This window comes from Mustela putorius, unplaced genomic scaffold, assembly GCF_011764305.1.
Source record: "Mustela putorius furo isolate JIRA1106 unplaced genomic scaffold, ASM1176430v1.1 tig00003858_pilon_pilon_pilon, whole genome shotgun sequence".
NCBI lineage: Eukaryota > Metazoa > Chordata > Mammalia > Carnivora > Mustelidae > Mustela > Mustela putorius.
Genome location: NW_025422010.1, coordinates 16,733,144 through 16,749,328, shown reverse-complemented (window position 1 = coordinate 16,749,328; position 16,185 = coordinate 16,733,144).

Genomic DNA, 16,185 nt, shown 5'->3' with positions numbered 1-16,185 from the left:
ATACTTCGATTTGTTTCTTGAGCTTTTTATATTGGTCATTGTTCTGTCTGCAGGGAAGGCACCAATATTACATTGTTCAGATTAATTTTTTTTGCTATTTTTAATTGCTATTTTGTTATGCAAAATGTACATAACATAAAATTTACCATTTTAGTCATTTTAAGTGTACAAATCAGTGGTGTTACCTACATTAACAATGAACTGTATCATTATCCATTTCCAGAACTTTTCTAACATCTCAAATAGAAGCTCTGTACTCATTAAACAATAATTCTTTTTCCCTTTCCCTCCTGCCCCCGTAACCTCTGTTCTACTTTCTATCTCTACGCATTTGCCTATTCTAGGTACCTAATATAAGTGGAATCATACAATATTTGTCCTTCTGTGAATGTTTTCAAGGTTCATCTATATTGTAGCATGTATCAAAATTTCATTCATTTTACAACTAAACAATATTGTTATGTGAATATACTGCATTTTAAAATACATCCACCTGCAGATCTACATTTGGGTTGTTTTCTTCTTTAGGCTACTGTGAATAATGCTCTGTGAACACTCGGGTATAAGTATCTTTTTGAAATATAGTTTTATAATACCCTTAAATACATTATAATATATATTTTTCTTCAGTATTATTCATCTTAAATTTTTTCCCTAGATATTCCTTCATGACTGTTTTTTTTGCTAACCTGAAAATAATTTGATTTGTTCTTAAGCCTCTGATTAGAAGTTGAAAATCCCAAAAGCCAGTGCTTTTGTAATTTTATTTTGTATCATTGAATTTACACATTAATATTGGCAAAACTGATACTGTTATACTATTTAGACTTCCTATTACAATATTATGGCTTGCCTTTCCTATTGTTTTAGTTTATATAATTATGCCCTCAGTAGAGTTTTTGAACTTACTTTTGAACTTCCTCTGTGTTTTTCGTTAAGACTATTCTTGGTATTTTATAGTTTTTATGGTTATTTTTAGTGGGATATTTTACATTTTATTTTCTACTGCTTATTGTTGGTACACAGAAATTATTTATTTATTTGACAGAGAGAGAGATCACAAGTAGGCAGAGAGGCAGGCAGAGAGAGAGGAGGAAGCAGGCTCCCCGCTGAGCAGAGAGCCTGATGCGGGGCTTGATCCCAGGACCCTGAGACCATGACCTGAGCTGGAGGCAGAGGCTTAACCCACTGAGCCACCCAGACGCCCTGGTAAACAGAAATTCTTGTATGTTAATTTTGGTTACCAGATGCATAGTTGAATAACGTGTGTGTAGTAAATGTTAAACTGTTAGTATTTCAAATTGATAGTGTGCTTGGGGTCCTCTCTGGTTCCAAAGCATGGATTGCTTTAGTATTTACCAGATACATATTTAACAGGAAAAAATTTGCTTTCAATGGTTAAATTGTTGTTGCATATCCATATTATATCTTAAAGGCAGACAGCTCTTTTCTTTAGGAAAACTCTTAGTAGATATTTTGGTTATGGAAATCCTAGATGAGTGAAGAATGAAAAAAAAAGTGTTCTGCTTAGTAAAATAACAGGAACATTCATGCATTTTTCTGCCATCTGAATAGGAGGGAGTGGGGAACTGAAGGATGAAAAGAGAAGAAACCACAGGGAGTAATAGCCTCAGTGGGGAGCGGCATCCCACGATAATATCAATAATATCGCTGCTAAGAAATTCTCTGTAGAGACGGCTGAGGAACAGGGACATCTAGTAATTAATTATAAGTTGACTCCTGTTCTGTGCCTGTTGTGATTTGTTCTAGACTATAGTGGGTTAATAGAAAATTTACAGTAAAGCCAAAGGATCACCAGGAGGAACTGGCATGCCATGCTATGGGGGATGGGGGGTGTGGGTGTCGGTGTCATGTGAAGGGGCACCGTAACCCTCTGTCATGAAGGAGTGAAGGGGAAAAAACGTGGATTAGAGTTTATTGTGGTTTCTTCATAAAGGAACAGTGGAGGCAGAGTAAGCAGGCTTGGAATTGGCTAGTTTGAATAATTTCAGCAGACCTCAGGGCGTAAGAGCTGGTTGGGTTGTTTGGGGTGATTAGGGCAGTTGGATAGTGGCCCACAGTAAGGAGGTGGTTGGGGGTGTGGATTCTGGGTTGATTGGTTTGTATCTGAAAAGCAGACTAAGAGAAGGACTCCTCTTTGGGAGGCAGGGGCGACGACTCAGTCAGGAGGCCAAGTTGAAGTGACTCAAACATATTACTGGGTTGTCCCGAATGAGGCATGTCCAACATATGCAGAGTGTAGGTAGTAAAGCATCAAGTTTACAGAAACTAGAAACATGGTTATTCATGATCCTTCTCAGTTTTTCAAAACCTTCAGTAAAGTGACTTATGATAATGGTACTTTGGGGAATTAAGGAAACAGCTATTTTCCATGTTACAGATGTTGTTATAAGAAGTGAATACAGTAGAAAATCAGAGTGAGAGCTGACCAGGAGAAAAATGAGCTCTCTCACCAAGAATTCTCAGAGCTCCAAACACTTACCCCCTTCTCCTTAGCTCAGAAAGGGATATAAATCTCAATTTCCTTAACGCCTATGGACCTCATATTCTTATGGAGCCCCCATATATGTGTAATTACATTTAATTTTTTCCTTTTAGTCTGTATCATGTCGATTTAATTCTTAAATGAGTCAAAAGAAATTTGAAGGGTAGAGGAAAATTTTTCCTCCCTGGACTTTGGGAATCTGATAAAAATAATGCATGAAAAAATCTATATCATTTTACATATCACTTCAGGAGCCCTTGAGCCCATCTGTAGATGCTTGTCCATGAACATTCAGTGAAACATCTCCCATATTAAAGATATAACTCATAGTAAAAGAAATGAATATTATGTGTTCTCCTTAAGTTGGTCATAACACACCTGGTCCAATTACTAGCATATGTTCATTGATAGAACCACTTTTTCTTTAATCAGCTCTACTTGTTGGGTTCTTACCTATAATATAATGTAAAATCAGGTCAACTTAGAATGAAAGAAGTAGTGCTTTCATCATAAAGGCCAGGGCAGTTTTCTAGTATTTATTATTAAAACTTATGATTTTTCTCTACAACCAATGAAGTTAAGGACTCATTTTTATACCCTTGCTTCTACCCAAGAGTGTGGAAAATCTGGTTCTCTTCTGTTCTGAGTAGAAGTGAGGAAATATGATGACCGAAAAGGAGATTTTTATCTTCAAGTTATTGAAAAGTTTGCTGAATAGTTCAGAGGAGAAATAAAAATCACATAATGGAAAAATGAAAGCTTGCTTGACATTTTTCTTAAAATTTTAATAAGAGGTAATTTGATAACTTACTGCTCGCTAACATCTGCCCTGGGACCATGAATTAGAAGTAATTTCACTGGTAAAATGATACCTACAAGGGAATAAAACAAAGCTGTCAATAAGGGTTTCATAAGACACATTTCAGGAGCCTCCATTTATCTGCTTATGTATGTTAAGTTGTAGTAAAAATTGTTATATCATAAATAATTTGTCTGGTCTTTGCCCTGGTTCCTGGGATGGAGATCTTAAACCTTTGGAATTTCCCCAGGGACTGTGGTATTCAAGGTGGGCCCCTCAGACCCTCAGACCCTGCCTGAGATTATGCAAATGAGATGATTCAATGTAGCCCGCTAGGTAGTTTCACGGTGGGGGCTGGCCATGCTGGAAAGACTGACCATGCAATTAGAGGGTTGCAGCTTTTTTTTTCTTTTCTTTTTTTAAAAGAGGGTTTGAGCCAGGTGTCATTAATATAACCTCTGGAGAGGGAAGAGGGGCTGGAGATGAAATTCAGTCACATGTCCAATCACTCAATAAATCATGTCTACTTAATGAAACCCCAGTAAAAACTCTGGACACCAAGGTTGAATGAACTTCTTAGATGGTGACTTTATCAATGGGACAAGAAGGTAATGTGTTCCGACTCAGCAGGAGAGGTCATGGAGCTTCTGTGTTTGGAAGCTTCCCAGACCTCACCCGACAGGTTTCTTCTTTCACCTGGTCTTGATTCTCATCGTTTGTAATAAAACAAAAATCATAAATGTAGTGCTTTCCTGAGTCCTGTGAGTCTTCCTATCCAATTATTAAACTGAGGGGGTAGTGGGAACCTCCAAATTTTTAGTCAGCTGGAAAGAAGTTTGGAGGCCTGGGAACTCCGGACCTTGTAGCTGTGTCTGAAGTGAAGATGCTGTGGAGGAGGTTGTGATCTTAACCTGTGAAGTCTGTGCTAACTTCAGGTTGTCGGATAGTTAGCATCACAATGGCACTGCAGGAGGAGTTTAGGTGGATGTAAGAAGAACATCCCTTCCTTGGATGTAGCACTGGAAGTTGCTACACACTGAATAGACAATCATCTGTCTTGTTCAAAGTGTTGTCTTGACTAGAGCTAAGAGATGTAGGCTAAATATAGTTTGTTATGAGTTTTTACACAGTTACCTGGTTCTGATATCTTATAGCCAGTGTTTTTTTTGGAGGGAGGGGATAACACAGCATTTTTGGAGGGCACTTGGGTGGCTTAGTAGGTTAAGCATCTGCCTTTGGCTCAGGTCATGATCTCAGGGTTTTGGGAGCAAGTCCTGCCTCAGGCTCCCTGTTAGGCAGGGTGTCTGCTTCTCCCTCTCTCTCTGCCCTTCCCCTCTGCTCATGCTCTCTCTTTCTCTCGCAAATAAATAAATAAAATCTTTTTAAAAATTTGCCATTTTTTGTGGTTAATTAAGGATTTTAATAAAAAGTCAATATTAAGATTAGTAATACATTTATGAAATTATGTTGAATGAACATCTGAAGATCTCTACAGTAGAAAGAGGTCTATACAATAATTTTGAAAGGATAAGAAAGGTTGATGAAGCACTTATTAGCACTATGTGATAGAGTAGAAATCTGGTTCCTGATCTTAAATATGACAAAGTTGCTATAGAGCTTTTATTTACATACGATTTCCCTGACACTTGTCAGTAGTTTTTTATAATGGAAAATGTTGCCCTTTAAACATACAGGCCTTCTAACAAAAAATTTAAAGAAATCTCATGCTTTGAGTATTTGGACATTCAAATAAGAAAACGGGGGCGCCTGGGTGGTTCAGTGGGTTAAAGCCTCTGCCTCCGGCTCAGGTCATCCCAGGGTCCTGGGATCACCTCTGCCTCCGGCTCAGGTCATCCCAGGGTCCTGGGATCGAGCCCCGCATCAGGCTCTCTGCTCAGCAGGGAGCCTGCTCCCCCCACCCCCGCCTGCCTCTCTGCCTACTTGTGATCTCTGTCTGTCAAATAAATAAATAAAATCTTAAAAAAAAAAAAAGAAAGCAATTCAGTTATTTTAGACTGAAAATAAAGAAGTGAAAAGCAACTTATTGGATAAATGATTATTTTATCGTGACTATCTTAACCACCTAATCTTCAGAGAAACTTGGCTTTTATATAACAGTTTATGTTAAGATTATATGGACTGAGACTTTAAAATTTTGCCCAATTTGATTAGGGAACCAACATTATCGGTTGTTATCTCATTAATTCCCACAATAATTCCATGAGATAGGTATGGGGAATGAGGGAGATAAGTTTCAAAGAGGTTAACTAACTTGTCTAAGACCAATTATAGAAAACATAATGGGCCCTGAATTCAAATAAAAACCTGTTGGATATTATAAAACGCAAGGAAGCCTCACTATTGCATATACATAGTCAACATGGAACAATAGTGATCTCTCTGTTAGAATATTCTAACTAGAGTGGCATGAAAGCCAGAACCAAGTTTCCTTCCACCTTCACTTTTTGGCCAAAACTTTCAATTCCTTGTATTGGTGAAACTTTGTTATTTTTGAGCAAAGGGTGATACAACCAAAATAAAAATAACCTTAATAAAAATATCTTTATATTTGCTCCCATAGAGACAGTGGATTAGCAAGAAAAGTCTCTGAGTACTGAGGCAAGGGTCTGGGCATGTACCATTCCCACATCCAAGTGGATGAGCTAGTGGGAAAAGTAAATTTTCCGATGATAGCCAAGAATAGAATTAATTACTGGTGAAAAGCCTCCAGGGTCCTGTCTCCTCTCCCCAGGCTACGTGTGTGTGTGTGTGTGTACATGTGCATGTAATGACATTATACCCCAGGTAGGCTAGGAGTGTGTGAGTGCATCCCTTCCCAAACTAGACTTGGGGAGAAATCTAAGCTTGATAGAGAAGCACCTCCCAACGTAGGGTTTGGCAGTGACAAACACCTGCAGGGAAGGTCTGGGCAGAGTGTAGGGAATGAGAGAATGGTTGCCTCCAGCATCCCCTGACCACCCGGAGGAGTGCAGAAGAGCATTAGAAAATTCCCCATGCTCTCAAGAGAGGGTTATGACTGGCTGAGAAAAGGCTGATGGATCAGAAGTTGTCTCCAGACATGAATGAAGGCACATCATGGTGAAAGAAAGCAGTCAGCAGATGTTGCACGGACCATTAGAATGAGATACCACAGCTGGAATAGACGTTCACCACTGAAGACCCAATGAGGTAAGTTTTATCTCTGCAGATACCCACAGAAGACAGAGAACCATTAAGAACCAGATACCTTACCTGGTGAAGTATAGGTACTTCCATAAGTTCTCTGGCACTTAAGACCTTGGGAAATGTCCCTGGATTTTCCTGGGAAAAAAAAAAAAGTCCTGAATTGACTGACTAAAAAACACAGAATGACTGAGTAATCATTCATTTGACAGAGTTTACCTAGAAATTATTCTATTTAACTTTCTGCTATCAGATAATATGGAAATCCTGAGCTTCCATACTGCCTGGTAGCAGTAAATGAAATAAGTGAAATTTACTTCAGTGATAGGAAAACAAAATCTAGTTTTGCATATTTGGTTTATGACTAAAAATCCATTCCCTTCTATGGAATCAGATTATTTTCTACATGTCTCCATGTTTTTCCATAATTTTTCATTGATTTCTTTTTTATTTCTTCCCACACAGTCTGAATTGCCAGGCTATTTCTCTCTCCTTTCTCAGATTTAGGGGCCAAGAACTCCAGGGGACTTGAAAGATGTCAGGTTGTTAGTTATTATTGTAATAACTGTTCAGTTAAATAAGAGCTCCATGGGGTGCCTGGGTGGCTCAGTGGTTTGGGCTGCTGCCTTCCGCTCGGGTCATGATCTCAGGGTCCTGGGATCGAGCCCCGCATCGGGCTCTCTGCTCCGCAGGAAGCCTGCTTCCCTCTCTCTCTCTCTATCTCTGCCTGCCTCTCGGCCTACTTGTGATCTCTGTCTGTCAAATAAATAAATAAAATCTTTAAAAAAAAAATAAGAGCTCCATGCATTCGTGTGTTGAAAAATTTCAGATAGTTTCTATTTATTTTAGCTTTGTTCCTTTGCAATAAAAGCTTTGTATTTAATTATTAATTTGGTTGTTATTTCTGGCAATTCTTGGCTATAAATAAATGTCTTCAGAACATTATCTGCAAACCACTAAGAGTTTTTTTTTTTTTTTTATTCCTGGTGGTAGAGCTGTTATATATGAAATCATTGACTCTGTAAGTAGTGTTTAACTATGAATAAATAATGTAAATTAAATGTAAGTGTTAATTTCTTCATGATTTTGGAAGGACTGGAAGCAAAAAATATAATTTAGACAAAGTTTGCAAGGTCCTAATTGTGTTGGATAACCAAAGGGATTGTGTAATTATAATGAAAATAGAAGTCATTATTACAGATTATGATAGTTTTATGGGTCAGCTTGGTTAGGCTATGGTGCCCAGTTAGTCAATCAAACATTAAGTCTTTGCTCTGAAGGTATTTTGTAAATGGGGTTAACATCTACAATTACTTCACGTTAAGTAAGGAAGATTATCTTTAGCAATGTAGGTGGGCTTCATTCAATCAGTTAAAGGCTTTAAGAACAAAAACTGTAGTTTCTCTGAGGAAAAAGAAATTCTGCTTTAAGACTGAAGCAACAGGGGCACTTGGGTGGCTCAGCTGATTAAGCATCTAACTCTTGATGTTGGCTCAGGTCACTAGCTCAGGGTCTGGAGATTGAGCCGTATGTCAGGCTCTGTGCTCAGCAGGGAATCTGCTGAAGTTTTTCTCTCTCACCCTCTGCCCCTCCCTCACTTTTATGCACTCTCTCTCTCTCTCAAAATAAATAAATAAATCTTAAAAAAAAAAATAAAGACTGCAACATCAGCTCTTGCCTGAGAGTGTTCAGCCTACCCTATGGATTTTGGACTTGCCAACCCCCACAGTCCTATAAACCCATTCCTTGAAATCTATCTCTTCTATAATATATAGTATATATATTATATAGTATCTATCTATTTATCTATTTGATTGTTTCTGTTTTCCTTGACTGATACATATTTGGTTCCCAGAGTATTTTTAGAGAAACAGAATCTTAAGGATGTGTTTTCTGAATTGGTTTTGGGTTTTCTGGGATTAGTTCTGTAATATGATTGGATTTAAAGGCATGAATGACTCTCTTTCTAGTGACAAAGAGGCTATTGATAGTCCATGGCATGATGCAGCAAGAAAGATTCGCAAACTATGACCACCATATACTCTCAAACAAATAGTTGTAAGAAGTAAGATTCTGGGTAACCATATATTTGAAACCTTAAAACGTTGTCAAACCAGCAAGTATAATGAGATTAGCTGGTTACTCCTTTTTTTCTTTTTCTTAAAAAAAAAAAAGATTTTGTTATTTATTTATTTGATGGGGAGGGACACAGTGAGAGAGGGAACACAAGCCGGGGGAGTGGGACAGGGAGAATCCAGGCCCCCTGCTGAGGAGGGAGTCTGATGTGGGCTTGATTCCAAGCCCCTGAGATCATGACCTGAGCTGAAGGTTAACGCTGTATGACTGAGCCACTTGGGCTCTCCTAACTTTAACATTTAAAAAAAAAAAAATTCTAACACTCTAAAACTTGGTTCAGAATACTGGGGACACTCCTATTGGTGGGCTGTGGTGAATCTGACCTGAATAAGAGTCAAGCAGAGAGAGTCAATTATCATATGGTTTCACTTATATGTGGAGCATAACAAATAGCATGGAGGACATGGGGAGTTAGAGAGGAGAAGGGAGTTGGGGGAAATTGGAAGGGGAGGTGAATCATGAGAGACTATGGACTCTAAAAACAATCTGAGGGGTTTGAAGTGGCGAGGGGGGGAGGTTGGGGTACCAGGTGATGGGTATTATAGAGGGCACGGATTGCATGGAGCACTGGGTGTGGTGAAAAAATAATGAATACTGTTATGCTGGGAAAAAAAAAAGAATCCCATGGGTTAAAATATTCAGACTCAGGGTGCTGTGGACAAAACCCCTGTAACTCCTTCACATCTATTCAGACATGCCCATTTTCTAGAGCTTCAAAACCATCAGCTAAAAACAACTCTTTACACAAATGAGTTTGGAGCTGAAGTTACACATATTATGATTTAAAATAAAATGGAGTTTAAACTCTTCTTACAGACTTCTCTACCCTTTGCCATTTCTAACTGATTTGAAACCAAGGTACTAGACCAACGGTTCTCAACATTCTCTTCCCACGTTTTAGCTTTTAATTAATTTTTTTTTGTTAGAACAGGTAAGCATCATGATTTTTAAAAACGATTTGCAAAGTTGCTGTACCTCACATTCATGCCTGCACAGCAGTTAATCTTGTGAATGGCAATGCCTTACCTGCTAGGCCCATTTCTTTAACTGCGATATTTGCGGGAGATTTCAAACAAATCATATTTGTGGTAGTTGTGTGCATCTATGGGTACTTTCTGACAGAGAGTAGTGGAGAAGTAGAGAGGATCTGACTTAGGAGCTGTCTTAGTTTTGGCTGCTCTATGACAGAACACTGTAAACTGTGTAGCTCGACAGACAGACGTTTAGTTCTCACAATTTGGAAGACTGGGGAGTCTAAGATTAAGGCACTGGCAGATTCAGTGTCTGGTGAGGCTTTTCTTCCCTTTTTTTTTTTTTTTTTGAAGGTGACCTGCAAAGTTAAGGCAGGGCTTTTCTTGCTTGCTTGCTTTCTTTCTTTTTTTAGTTTTTTTTTTTTTTTTTAATTTTATTTAACAGAGAGAGTGAGCACAAGCTGGCATAGCAGCAGGCAGAGGGAGAGAGAGAAGCAGTCTCTCCGTTGAGTAAGGAGACCGACATGGGGCTTGATCCCAGGACCCTTGGATCATGACGCGAGCCCAAGGTAGTTGCTTAACCAACTGAGCCACCAGGTGCCCCTGGTGAAGGTTTTCTTCATGGCGGGTTTGCAAAGGGTTCCCTTCTTGCTGTGTCCTCACATGGCAGAGTGAGAGATCATCTCTCTTGTGTCTCTTCTTATAAGGATTCCACTTTCATGACCTAATTATCTCCTAGAAGTTTCACCTCCAATACCATTACATTGGTGATGTGGGCTTCAACATATGAATTTTGGGGATCACATTCTGTCCATGCCAGGAACTCAATAGACAACTTATAAAAATGCATTTTGATTCCAGTTACTTTGATTGTAAACTTCTTGATGGCAGAGAGTTTACATGTCTTAGGCTTCTCTAGCCCTTTCTACACATGACATTAATTGACAAATACTTGGTAATTTTTTTTTTAAATTATTATTAAGTGGAGTCAGCGTGGAACCCAATGAGGGGATTGAAGTCATGACCGTAAGATCAAGACCCGAGCTGAGATCAAGAGTCAGATGCATAATGGACTGAACCACCCAGGTGCCCAGCTTGGCGGTATTTTTATTTTGATTTAGCTTCAGTAGATGTGGCGGAGGTCTACTGACTATGACTGCATATACGTCATATATGTGGCCCTCAAATTCCTGTTTCTCTGTGTGCCGCTATATGTAGTACCACATAGTTAGAGTTTTATGTAATTTTCTGAGTTCCTTTAGCTCAAGAGTTGGGATATCTGCATCACATTTTTGGAGGGCTTCCTTCTAAATATAAAAGTTTGTTCAACTTTAGGCTACAGTGAAAGAGAACAGGCAAAAATCTTTCCTACTCTAAAATATGTGTTTATCCCTATAGTAGAGGCATTTTGAGAGGGAAGATGAATGACCCTGCCTTCAGAGTGAAGCTGACTTTGTAGAGGACTGTCTTTCACTATATTGAGAACCTGTGTGTTTCAGTGTTCTCTGGTGCTCTGTTTGAAAGGTCCTGCGGCCTCCTTCTTTTGTCCTCTGCCTATTGCTCTGAGGCATGCAGTTTTCCTAAAGAGATTTTATTTATTTAGTAAAACACTTGCTTTCCTGGCACAGTCTGTTATGAGGACCTTTAGGGAGTGACCATCACATCCTGTTGCCCTAAGGTATGTAAACCACACAGACAGCTCTACAAAGCTTACCCTGTCTGCATACCCTGGATTAAGGTGGCACAGTAATTTGTTGTTTTAACACACTAAGAAGTATCATAAGATTGCAATCCATTTATAAAGCATTAGATGGAGTTAACAATTGCTGCAATCTCTTAGGCCCTGTAGCCACTTCTGTTCAGCAAGTTTATTATGATTGTCACTTTACCTGGTTCTGTTGTATTTATGGACTCCCTTTCTTCTCAAAGTGCTTTCCAAAATGCTTTAATATATTAATGCTGTGCAGTAATCCTGTGAGGGAGACTAGAATTTCATCCCAGTTTAAAGATGGAAAATGATGGCAAAATGGAAGCCGAAGGTGAAGGTATAAGCACAAAACAGGTGGAGGTTTTGCGGGCAGACGGAGGCAGGACCAGATCCTTCATTCTTTGTGATTAGCTTTACAGCAGTTCATTAAAGGGCTCTTCCATATTTTCCATTGTTCTCTGAGAACTGCTGCCTTTTTTTTTTTTTTTTTTGAAAAGGGAATGATACCTCCTGCCTTAGTTTCCTAGGGCTGCCATCACAAAGTGTCACAAACTGGGTGGTTCAAAACAACAGAGATTTATTGTCTTCCAGTTCCAGAAGTTAGAAGTCTAAGTCAAGGTGTTAGCAGGGACATCTTCCTGCTGAAACCTTTAGCAGAAGGAGCCTTCCTTGCTTCTTCCAGCTTCTAGAAACCTAGATATTTCTTGGCTTGTGATGGTATCACTCTAATCGTCACATGGCATTCTCCTTATGTCTCTTCACATAATCTTCTCTTTGTGCAAATGTGTGTCCCCATCCAAATCTTCCCTGTGTTATAAGGACATCAGTTCTGTTAAATTAGAGACTCCCCAATGACCCCGTCTTAACTTTACAACATCTGCAAACACCCTATTTTCAAAAAAGATTACATTCTGGGGTACTGGGAGGTGATGATTTCAATAGGTATTTTTTGGAAGACATAATTCAATCCGTAACACCATCTCTTGAAAATTATGGCTAATGGTGCCTCAAACATGGCACCTGACCAATCCTGTTTGCTAGATATTGTTCAGACCTGATAATAACCAGCCCTGAAACCTGGCATGGAAAGGATATACTTTATAAAGAGGGGGAAGGTCAGAAGACAATTAAGTGTCTGAGCCTCCTTGGTCTCACAAAATGTGATGATAGACTTGGATCATAAAGGAGCCAAATTCTGATTTACACACAAGTTAGATGATCCACTTCTGAATAATGTAGGATAAACTATAATTCCTAGATACTGTTCACCCTCACTCAGCACAAATCTAATTTAAAACATTCAATTAATCTTATCAGTAATGACTTAACATGAGAAAATTTGATATATACACAGAACATGGTCATTGTTGATGGCTGCGCTGCTTGGCTTTCCCCTCTGCTATGTTTCTTCTTCCACCTGCCTTTGCTCCAGTTACTTCTACAATATGTTGTCTTGGTTCTATGCTTCGTTCTGTCCTGATTTGCCATTAACTTTCTAGTGGAAGTCATAGATCAGACCTCCATGATGAGAAGAATCAAATTGATGCTTAGCTCAGTATGAGATAAAAGAAATTTTGACAAAGAGGAAGTATACGTATATTGAAAATGTATAAAGAAAAGCCAAGCATTGTATTTAATAATAAATCTCATATGGGCCTCCTGGGTGGCTCAGTGGGTTAACCTTCTGCCTTCGGCTCAGATCATGATCCCAGGGTTCTGGGATCGAGCCCCGCATCAGGCTGTCTGCTCAGCAGGGAACCTGCTTCCTTTCTCCTCTCTCTCTGCCTACTTGTGATCTCTTTCTGTCAAATAAATAAATTAAATCTTAAAAAAAATAGATCTCATACATGTTTTTCTTATTTTATACACATATATGTATACCTATTTAAAAATTATTGTTTTTAAAGATTTTATTCATTTATGATAGATTGAGAGAGCAAGAGAGGGAACACAAGCATGGGGGAACTGGAGAAGGAGAAGCAGTCTCCCGCTGAGCAGGGAGCTGATACAGCACTGGATCCCAGGACATTGGGATCATGACCTGAGCTGAAGGCAGACGCTTAACGACTGAGCCACCCAGGCACCCCTAAAAAACTTTTAAGAAAAAGAATGGATAAGCACAAAAAGAAAATTTAAAATATCCACGATCATGATCCCCTTCATGATTCTAACCTTGGTGATGAACATTGTTAATGCTTTGGTGTATGTCCTTCCAGATGCTTACGTATAAGTGTTTTTTACAAAATTGGTATTGAATTGTACAGGTGGATTTATAATCTGCTCTCTTTCTCTTTTTAACAACATAGTATGAGCATCTTTTCATGCCATTAAAGATTTTTCTACAGCATCACATTTCATCATTTACAACAGAAACGATGTTCTGTTGTAGGGATGTACTAAGGGAAATTTAATCAATCCCCTTTTATGGGACACTGTATGGTTGTTTTAAATGCTCCTTATCATAGTTAATGGTGCTGTAAATAGGGTTGCAGCTAATCTTTGGATAGGTACATGCTTATTTCCTCAGAATAAATTTTTAGAAGTAAAATCAGTGGGTCAAATTTCCACATAATTGACAAACTATTCTCTGGAAAAGCTGAATCAATTTATTCTCCTGCCAGCAGTGCTTGAGAGCACATATTTTCTGGCACATTTGACAATACAACATAATAGAATATAAAAAAAATCATTCCATTTTGGTAAATTAAAAAATGACATTTTAATTTGTATTTGTAGGGCCATTTGTGCTACATAGAATAGGTTGAAGGAATAAACATAAAGTGCGTAAATGTAAGGAAATAAACACTATCATGTAATTTTTCATTGGAAAGTATAAGATACTGGGACAACCATCCATTTGCAAAAAGAAAAATTTTGTGCAAATTTGTTTGCCATTCATATTTCTAACTTTGCAAAATTGCCCTTTTTATATCCTTTAACAACATTGCATGTATGTGTGATTGTCCTTTCTTTATGGATTTGTAAGTTCCTTATGTAGATTTTTTTTATGTTCCAATAAAACTTTATTATGGACACTGAAATTTATTTTCATATAATTTTCACATCACAAAAATATTCTTCAATTGATTTTTTCCCCTTAATCATTTAAAAATATAAAAACTATTCTTAGTGCACAGGCCATACAAAAACAAGCAATGGGTTTGATTTAGCACAGGGACTCTAGTTTGGTGATCCATGAATTATTAGAAGGGATAAAGGAACCAGAAACAGTAATTATTTATAAAAATAAATGACTATACATATTTTCGTTCCTTCTCTTAATTTTTTTCAAAAGATATATGACTATTTAAAGTAAAAACTATGACATTATTTTGGTGGTTTAAATTGTGTCCATTTTATATTCCTACCTTCAAAAGACACATGCTGTACTTAATGACTCATTTCTTTCTTTTTTTTTTTTAATATGGGATTTATTTTTTTTCTTTTCTTTGGTGTAAGTGTAACTTTATTTATTTATTTACAGTTTACATTAGTTTCAGGTGTATAAACTCAACACCCCCAAATCAAATAATCCAATTATAAAATGGGCAGTAGACATAAACAGACATTTCTCCAAAGACATACAGATGGCCAACAGACACATGAAAAGATGTTCATCATCACTCACCCTCAGGGAAATGCAATCAAAACCACAATGAGATATCACTTCACACCTGAAAGAATGGTTAAAATCAACATTAAAAAAAAAAAAGGCAGGTGTTGGCAAGGATATGGAGAAAAAGGCACCCTTGTGCACTGTTGGTGGGAATGTAAATTGGGGCAGCCACTGTGGAAAACAATATGGAGGTATCTCAAAAAGTTAAAAATAGAACTAGCCCATGATCCAGCAATTACATTACTGGGTATTTAAATACCCAAAGGATACAAAAACACCCCTATGTTTATAGCAACATTATTTACAATAGCCAAGCTATGGAAGCAGCCCAAGTGTCAATCAACAGCTGAATGCTTTAAGAAATGGTATATATATACAATGGAATGTTATTCAGCCATAAAAAAAAGAATGAAATCTTGCCATTTGCAATGATGCGGATGGAGCTAGAGAGTATTATGCTAAGTGAAATAAGTCAGAGAAAAACAAATACCATACGATTTCACTCACATATGGAATTTAAGAAACAAAACAACGGGAAAAAAAAGAGAGACAAACCAAGAAACAACCTCTCAACTACAAGAGCAAATTGATGGTTACCAGAGCTGGGGTGGGGGATGGTGGCGGGGGTGGGGTCAGAGGGTGGATTAAATAGGCGATCAGGATTAAGAAGTATACTTGTTGGGATGAGCACTGGGTGATGTAAATTCTTTATATTTTGAAAAATTAAATTCCTTATTTTTCATAAATAACGGCAGCATTTCCCCCAAGTTTTCATGTGCTATTTAATTTTATTTGTACTTTTTCTTTTAACACAGAGAAATTTAAACAATATTTTAGTCAATTTCTCAATCTCTTTCTTTTTGGTTTCTTTCAAATTGTCAGTCTTGGGGGGCCTGGGCAGCTCAGTGGGTTGGGGCTTCTGCCTCTGGTTCAGGTCATGACCTCAGGGTCCTGGGATCTGCCCCACGTTTTAACGGCAGCATTTCCCCCAAGTTTTCATGTGCTATTTAATTTTATTTGTACTTTTTCTTTTAACACAGAGAAATTTAAACAATATTTTAGTCAATTTCTCAATCTCTTTCTTTTTGGTTTCTTTCAAATTGTCAGTCTTGGGGGGCCTGGGCAGCTCAGTGGGTTGGGGCTTCTGCCTCTGGTTCAGGTCATGACCTCAGGGTCCTGGGATCTGCCCCACATTGGGCTCTATGCTCAGCAGGGAGCCTGCTTCCTCCTCTTTCTCTCTGCCTGCCTCTCAGCCTGATCTCTGTC